This window comes from Mchenga conophoros, linkage group LG20 (genome assembly GCF_057382185.1).
Source record: "Mchenga conophoros isolate Kocher_MC1m ecotype Shallow Benthic linkage group LG20, M_conophoros_male_GT1.1, whole genome shotgun sequence".
Taxonomy (NCBI): domain Eukaryota; kingdom Metazoa; phylum Chordata; class Actinopteri; order Cichliformes; family Cichlidae; genus Mchenga; species Mchenga conophoros.
In genome coordinates this window covers 34,866,371-34,875,249 of record NC_140545.1, presented here as the reverse complement: position 1 = coordinate 34,875,249, position 8,879 = coordinate 34,866,371, and positions in this window count along the sequence as shown.

Genomic DNA, 8,879 nt, shown 5'->3' with positions numbered 1-8,879 from the left:
TGCACAGTGTCATACCTGGAAGCGTAAATAACACATGAAAACATGAGTGAAGAACACTAATGAACAATGCTTAAAAAAAACCATTTAATATTAGCCCTTAAAATGCATCCAGGATTAAAATACATGCCTCATGTCTGGTTGTAATTTAAGAAAATCTAATCGCAATGAACTGACTGGTGTTTTTTTTATGTGGACTGTTAGGGTCATTTTTACCTTTTGCCTCCAGTTTATCTTCACTGGACCTGGATAAACGTCACACAGGTGATGATTTAAGATCTGCAAGTTAATCCTGTGTATTTGTGTTAAAACCCAAAGACCTGGATACTGAACTACAACACACACACACACACACACACACACACACACACACACACACTGACTCGCATCCCGACAGGTTGGTCATTGGGATGCAATACCACAAATGACCACTAGGTCAAAGAGAGCTGTTTTCATGCATTATTGCTCAACAGATTTATATATTTAATCCATGTGAACAAAAAGCTTTAGACTCTGCTACCAAAAACTTTTTATATTTGTTTTTATACAGCCACGTGTTATAGGCACAACACAAACAAGGAGGCACGAGCAGCACTGTGTCCCACCCCTCTACTGGCATCTGGAAGCCGGCCAGTCAGAATAAAATGGACTTTAAGCCAGGCGGCCTTAAAGAGACAGGAGCCCGAATGGCTCATTTCAGAGGATCAGTGGATCAACTGAGGCGTCATGTTTTCAGCTTTTGCCTGTACATCCACGACAACAACTGCTAACAGTTAATTAGGCACATTTTAGGCCTCCAGTATGACTGCTTTGGTCCACTTTAATGGCAGAAATCTAGCATAGACTCCCAAGTGATTATTTGCAAATTGCTGCAGCTGCAAAGGCTCCACTCCCATGCAAAGTTTGCTATATTAAAAATTAAAAAAAAGATGGTGACGCATGTGTGTCCCAAAAAAGTCGAGACAGCTTAAATAAAAAGACAGAAACCTCATAACTCATATTTTATTCACAATTGAAAACAGAAAATATATCAAATGTTTAAACGAAGACAAATCTCCATTTTAAGAAAAATATTAGCTTCTTTATGTCTCAAAAAAGTTGTGACAGGGCCATGTTCCCCGCTGTGCAGCATCTAATCTTCCTTTAACAGCAGACTGTAAAGGTGCAGGAGCAGAGGAGAGCAGCTGCTGCGTTTTGTTGTCACATTCTGGTCTGATAGAATATTTTAGTTGATCAGCAGTTCTGAGTTTTCTTTGGTGTGTTTTTCATTTCATGATGGACCAAATGTTTGGTGAGAAGTCTGGAATGGAGGCAGGCCAGCTGAGGAACTGGTCCCATCTTTTGTGAAACCATGATGTTGTAATAGATGCAGTTTAGCATCGTTCAGCTCAAATGTGCAGGACTTTCCCTGAAAATGCAGCATTGATGGTTGTCACTTCCATAGGTGTTGTTGCTTTACTCAACATGTTTTGTTCTTTTTGTGTTTTGTTTAAAGGCTTTTTGGATTGATTAATAGTTGTAGTTTCAGAGGCAGTTATCCCTCCATGTGCTGTACGTAAATGCAAGGGAAACCGCAGCTGAACACAATAATAGTAATCAGTAATCCACTCACGCCACCTCTTCCTCTCCATTTACAGATTTATAACAACATGTGAGTTTCCGTGGTCACGTGGTCTCTGTGGTGACTGAAAAAATAAGGCCAACTATGCTTTTCTTTCTTCTCCCATTGGAACACATCTAGACTACGTTTAGGGGCAAACAGCAAGTCCTCGAGAATCTTTTGGTTTCAGGGTAAAATCCTGGTTTCGATTCAAAGTTTGGTTTAAGGTCACATTGTGATGAAAGGAAATCAATGAAGTAAAGAAAACAAAAGATGCCGGGTGTGTTTGTGACACCTGGCAGCGTCTGTCGTCCTTAAATAAAACTAAGGTTCTCTCAGAGAGACAAAATCTCACCTCACAGAGACACAATTCAGTCAAACTGTGGTGTTCGGTCGTTTGAGCAGGTCCTCCCCACTATGTCCAAATGTCTACAATGACTGAATCCTGTTTTTAGCTCCTTTGTTTTCAAATGTCAGCCATCAGGGAGAAGCAAACATCCAAGCCAACAACCTCCCGATTTGTGGATGCCCCCCAAAATGAGCTTTCTCTCTGTGTGTGTGTGTGTGTGTGTGTGTGTGTGTGTGTGTGTGTTTGTATGTGTGACATAGTTGTGTTGACAATTTAAAGTGATGTAGGGTGGACAGATTTAGAAAATGGCATCTGTTTAAATAGAGAAAAAAAACTTTCCATCTGAACCTGAAAACACGCCACTCTCCTCTCTGGAGGTTATGAACCCAGACGTGGGTGCTTATCTGGGGCAAAGGGAGGGAGGAGAACTGAAAAACTCCAGAAGAAGATGAAGTAAAAGTTCAGAAAAGCCTCGTTGCAGTTTAGAGCCAGTGTATTTCGGTGCACAAAATTCTCAGTTTTGGGGTCAGAGTCTGAGCCACTTTTGGTAAAGCAAAGGAAAGAAAAGACAAAACAACAATTATGTGTTAAAGTTAGAAAAAAGTAGTAAATAGCAAAAGGTGTTTAATCTTTATTCTCATAAGACTGAAAAGGCAAGCTCGTCAGCACACAAAGACTTCTGTCAGAAACAGTTTCAATCACAGGAAAGGATGAAGTGAAACAGGCGATAATCCCCAGGGCTGAAAAATGAAGCCTGTGCAGAAGCGCTAAAACCCACAATTCTTCTAATGGACACTCCAAACATGAGCGAATCACCACAGACTCACACGTTAAAACACTCAGCTGCGAAACCTTTGGTCTCTATAGCTAATTACCCCCTTCATATTCACTGTATGGGGAGTGAATTAAAAATAGTTCATCCATTTGGATGCTGGTAAGGCTTAAAAGAAAAACTGAGTGAAAAAGATTAGATACCGAGAATACGTGGACAGGAATCACATGACTTCACCCCAAACAGGGAGAAAAAGAGTCAAGAAAAACATGAGCTGGGTGGAGAACTTTCTTTGTGTCCATTAAACCTCTTTGCAGTGGTTTAACGGCGCCAATTAGATTAATAGCTGTTTACATGACGAATAAACTCCGAATATTGTAGTTGATGATATGATTAAGCATGACTTTGAATTGTGTTTCAGTTTTTTGGTTGAAATGTGGCCAGATGTGTCATGTGTGAGGTTTGTTTCATAAAGCACATTAAGGGTAGTTATTCTGGTGAACAGCTGATATTTTTATAGTTCTGCATCACTAACCACTTTACTCTGTTGTAAGAGTGAGTCCATGCAGCACTTTCTTCTGTGCTGTTAAGTACTTTTCAACCATGAACACTGGAGCATGCAGACTGAAGGAGCCGGGGGTCAAACTGAGTTCTCTAGCTGTAATTTAGGGCGTTTCCTACACCTCTAGTTAATTTACTGTGGCTATAATCTGCTGATGAGTTAGTAAACTTGTAGTTTTCCCCCCGTTTGGTTTCTTTTCACAGATAAAGCTCCAAACAAACTCCAGGTGAACCAAAAGATGTTACTGCAAACCATGTGAGAACATTCAGTCCTCATACAAGTCAGGTGTGTTCGGGGCAGGAGCCAGACAGGAAGAAGGTGCTGTGTTTGGACCAGTGCATGATGTTAATAATGTACTCCTCCTGTGGTACTCGGTTGCATCAAAGAATACAAAGTATACCTGGCAGTCCGAAGGAATTTAGCTCTAACTGGCAGTGTTCACGTGGGTGTCGAGTCACCTCCTCCAAAGGGTCTTAGCACAGCTGATGGACCAAACAGCAGAGGTGTGAAACACTCAGAAACATTCAGATATTGACAAATGGCTCATTTCCAAATAAAGAGATTGTGAATGAAGTAAATCAGACACGACATCAGTACACTCTTTGTCTTCTGTACAAAACATTGAGCTGTAGTTGACAGAACACAGAAATCAAAACCTGAATGATGCACTGAAGCAATGATGAGCTGTGCTTAGTTTATGGAAACAAAGAACAAAGAAACAACAGTAACTGAATATGAATCTTTAAATTTAAGTTAAAATCCCGAAAGCACATTGGGATTTTGAACACAGGTGGAAAAAGTTGGGCTTCCACAGAATCCTGAGGCTGCTAGAGGAGCATGGACTGGGCAGATGGATACGGTATCATTCCCATCAGGACTTGGGGAACAAACATCTGGGCTTTAAGATTCTCCAGAATGTTTCAGTGCGTGACAATCAGCCGGCGTCGTGCATCTTCATGATGAATGTGGTCTCTCCCCCTGAGGATGGACAGAACATATGGCACTGGCGGTGCTGGTGGACAGGGACAGTGTATTAATTAGGACAGATTGTATGTTTTTTTAATATTTGAGGTCAGCTGCAGGATGCTTCACTCCAAGCCAAACATGACTGTCAGCCTGGGAGATTTAAATGGGATTTAAGGGAAAGGAGGAATTTCATGCTCCGTTATTTCACACCAACATTTTCCACCGACTTTCTCTCCCATATAAGGTTTGCATGTGTGTGTGTCCGCTGACCCGTGCTGCCCTCCATGTCTTTCCACTGGAGAGACTGACAGCCTTATATAGAGCTGCAGGAGCAGAGAGGACAAAGTAGGACAGCGAGTCCACATGCAGCTCCTGGACTCACCTGATGGCTGTCTCTGTGAGGACCTACGGCACCTACAGCCTGTCACAGTGCTGACTCCGCCTGTAGCTGGTTGAACTGGAGCAACCAGATGGTCAGTATGAAATGCTTTATTATTACTAATTATTACTATTACTGCCGCGCTCCTTTCAAAAGCAATCAGAGATGGTAGGTGTGTCTTTTCACAATCCATCACACTGAAGATGTTCCTGCATTGCCCTTAATCACATCGTCACAGTTTGAGGGTTCACACTCGGTTTCAGGGTTGTGGTTAGATTTAGGTTAGTGCGGAAGGCCTCAGAAGATCAAATATGTATATCAATAACATAATGAGAACATGTCACTGCACAATCATAATCTAGGACAATATGGCTTAATTCTATTTATTTCCATGGATTACCATTTTATAGAGACAGAGTGAGTCACACTCACACACAAAGAGTTTATTTAGTCCACTAATCAGAAACTTTATATTCTAAATCATAAAGCAAGACAAATTCCTCCTAATACGCACATTAATCTAAAGGGGTTAAATAAATAAAGACCACAAGGCCTCCTGGATGAGAACGAAGACCTTCCAATCTTTGTGTATAACTCGCAGTGCTGGGTTTGACCTATGAACAGACTTCTTTTTTTTTTTTTTTTTTTTTTTTTTTTTTCTTAAATGACATCAGAAACAGCAGTATGCGACATTACGTGATGGCAGAGCTTCAGTTCATCCTTTGTCATTTTTTTTTTTTTTTTTAATAAATAGGACAGGGGGAATGAATGAGAGAAAGAGGGGGAGAGAAAGAAAGAAAACCAAAGGGGAGAAGAGACGGTGAGAAGGGGGGGGAAGAGAGAGAAAAAAAAAAAGAACTCCTGGGTCACCTGTATGGAGAAAAAAACAAAAAAACAAAACAAACAAACAGAGGAGACAGCAAACAACAAAGAGCAACATAATAATAGAGAAAACAAAGCACCATCACAATAAACTAGCTAGTCATAGATATCAGTATTTACTAAATAATAAACGATATTGTGCAGCACGCAAGATAGACAGCGCACAGTGTGCTTTGAGGCAGCAGCCAAGAAAGCTTTAGTCCGCGTCTGTGAATACCCATGTGTGCATACCTGTGTGGATCAGCATGCTTGCATTCCAAAGGTTTCTCCATGTAATGATCTGCTAGGGAGTGTGGGGGGGCCACAGCCCCGTCCTCCAGGGTGTGAAGCGGGTATGGAGGAGATCAAAATCCAGACATCCAGAGGCCCCCAGAACACAAGAGACCAAGGAAGACCAACAGAGGGGCAGCCGCGCCACTGTCCCAGTAAGAGCTGAGGAGAGTCCCAGATGAGGGCTCGCCCAGCAGCCGCGGAGCAGAAGTCAGGGGGAGTTGCAGTGACGCGCCCGTGAGCTCCGCCGGCCCCCAGCTGCGCCTGAGTGACCGAGCCCCAGGCCGAGAGGCCGGGGGCACCCCACCTCCAAAGGGGCCCGAGCGAGCCCCAGGCCCCAGGCCCCCACAAGCGGCCGCCAAGGAGTGAGCCGGTGTGTACCCGGACGCCCACCCCCAGACTTCTTCAGAGAAACAAGCTTCTGTGGGAGAATCAAGTTTCATTTTTCTTTATCATCATTTGGCATCTAATCAAATTCCCATGTACTCCTAAAACTCGCGGGCAGTGGTGCTCAAACATTTACTGGCACGGTTCATATCAAAAGTTTAAACAATGTAATGCCCCATATCCCCCATATCACTCTGTGCAAATTTAAACCAGTGAAACAAAATCCAAGATGATTTTCAGTGAAATGAATCGGTAGAAAACCAATAGCACAGGAGTAAACTCTTTCAGGCGTCGTCTTTCAACCATCCTTGCTTAATTAATCCAAATTCTTTCCCTGGTTGTTCACACCTGCACTGACTCACAGTCAGAGTTTAAACGGTCGTAAATGTTATTTATCTTCATTAGAGGGAATCAGTGAGAACTGCAGGAGGCTCTATCATAGGTGCAGACTGAATGTTGATCAGCACTCCAAGAACTGGAGGAGGTGTGTGTTAGTTGACTTAGCTAAGACGGAGCAATATCGACCTCTGATAGAAGAAAGCTGAACTGCAGGTTGTGGATAAACAATGAAACATCTCACGATCACAAATAAGATTTCCATACCTAGAATCTGATGCAGTGGACTATTCTGATTCTGCATCGCAATGAAAAAGAAATCTGTTCAAATGAATGCACAGAATCTATGTATCAAACCTCAGCTGAGCAGTTATTACCACAGATCAATACCACATGAGCCCAAAAGCCAGTAACTGATTTCCAACCAACTGGAGGAATCGGTCCGCCAGGACCTCCACTCCTGACCGCTGCCTGACTCACATTGCACCCGACCCCTACGGTGACTCCTGTGGGTGGTGGGCCTGCAGGAAGATGGGCCCATATCCCTCTTTTGGGCTGTGCCCAGCCGGGCCCCATGAACTAAGGCCCGGCCAGCCGGAAAAGGGTGGAGTGCCCACTTCGGGTCAGGGACGAGATCCTGCGCCAAGTGGAGGAGTTTAATCAAATCAAATCAAATCAAAATTTATTTATATAGCACATATTAAAACAACAGTGTTGACCATAGTGCTTCACAGTCAATAAAAACACAAGACAGTTAAAACAAACAATAAAAGAGGACAACAAACAATAGGTAACAACGCAACAAGCTAAAACAGACAACTAGACAGAATCAAAAGCCAAAGTAAAAAATAAGTTTTAAGACGTGATTTAAAAGACTGGATAGACTCGGCAGTGCGAATATGAACGGGGAGGTTGTTCCAGAGTCTGGGTGCCACGGATGCAAAGGCCCGGTCGCCTCTCGACTTCATTCGAGTCCTAGGTTGTGCTAGGAGCCTGTGGTTGGATGATCTAAGTGCTCTGTTGGGATTGTATGAATGGAGTAAATCAGAAAGATAACTGGGCGCTAAATTGTTCAAAATATTAAAAGTGAACAAAAGCATTTTAAAATCTATACAATATTTAACAGGGAGCCAATGTAATTTGGCTAAAATTGGAGTTATGTGTTCATGAATTCTCGTACCTGTTAAAAGACGCGCAACTGCATTTTGAATTAACTGGAGCCGGCAAAGAGAGGAGTGTTGGAGGCCCGAGTAGAGGGAGTTACAGTAGTCCAATCTGGATGTAATAAATGCGTGGATAAGCTTTTCAAGGTCCTTTAAAGGAAGGAACGGCTTTGCTTTGGAAATCTGACGCAACTGGTAAAAGCTGTTTTTTACCACAGTGGACACCTGTTTCTCGAGTTTAAGTATCTCAGGGTCTTGTTCATAAGTGATGGGAGAAGGGAGCGGGAGATCGACAGATGGATTGGTACCGGTCTGTTGTGGTGAAGAGTGTAAAAGCAAAGCTCTCAATTTACCGGTCGATCTACGCCCCTACCATCACCTATCGTCACGAGCTGTGCGTAGTGACCGAAAGAACGAGATTGCGAATACAAGCGGCAGAAATGGGCTTCCTCTGAAGGGTGTCTGGCCTCTCCCTTAGAGATAGGGTGAGAAATTCAGCCATCCGGGAGGGGCTCAGAGTAGAGCAGCTGCTCCTCCACATCAAAAGGAGCCAGCTGAGGTGGTTCGGGCATCTGACAAGGATGCCTCCTGGGAGAGGTTTCCTGGGCATGTCCCACTAGGAAGAGGCCCTGGGGCAGACGCAGGACATGCTGGAGAGATTATATCTCTCGGCTGGCCTGGGAACGCCTTAGTGTTCCCCCGGATAAGCTGGAGGAGGGCTGGGGAGAGAGAGGTCTGGGCTTCTCTGCTTGGGCTGCTGCCCCCGCGACCCGGTCCCGAATAAGCGGAAGAAAATGGATGGATGGATGTCTGTCCTGCTTGCATACATTTATGCTTTCTATTGATTTTTTTTAGATAATGTTTTTTTAAACTGAAAACAAGAACATAGTTTTGCCTACCTACACCTACTGAGTGCTGAAGTTGTAACTTTAGTTTTGGTTTTGTCATTTCTTACAGGACACACAGTTTACTCTTTCAGTGATCAAATCAAATGGGAAAATGCAGGGCTTACAATTAATAAATATATAATAACTGAAAATAAAATAAAGCATCATAAGATATTTAGTCTTATTAGAGAATACCTTTTTCATCCAGTTAAGTTAATATGTGCATGGACGCATGCACTTGTATGTTGTACGTACAATGGCTGTCATTGGGGAGATCACTCACAGCTAAGTCACTGTTTATAGGTGTGCACAGGTGACACGAGAGTATA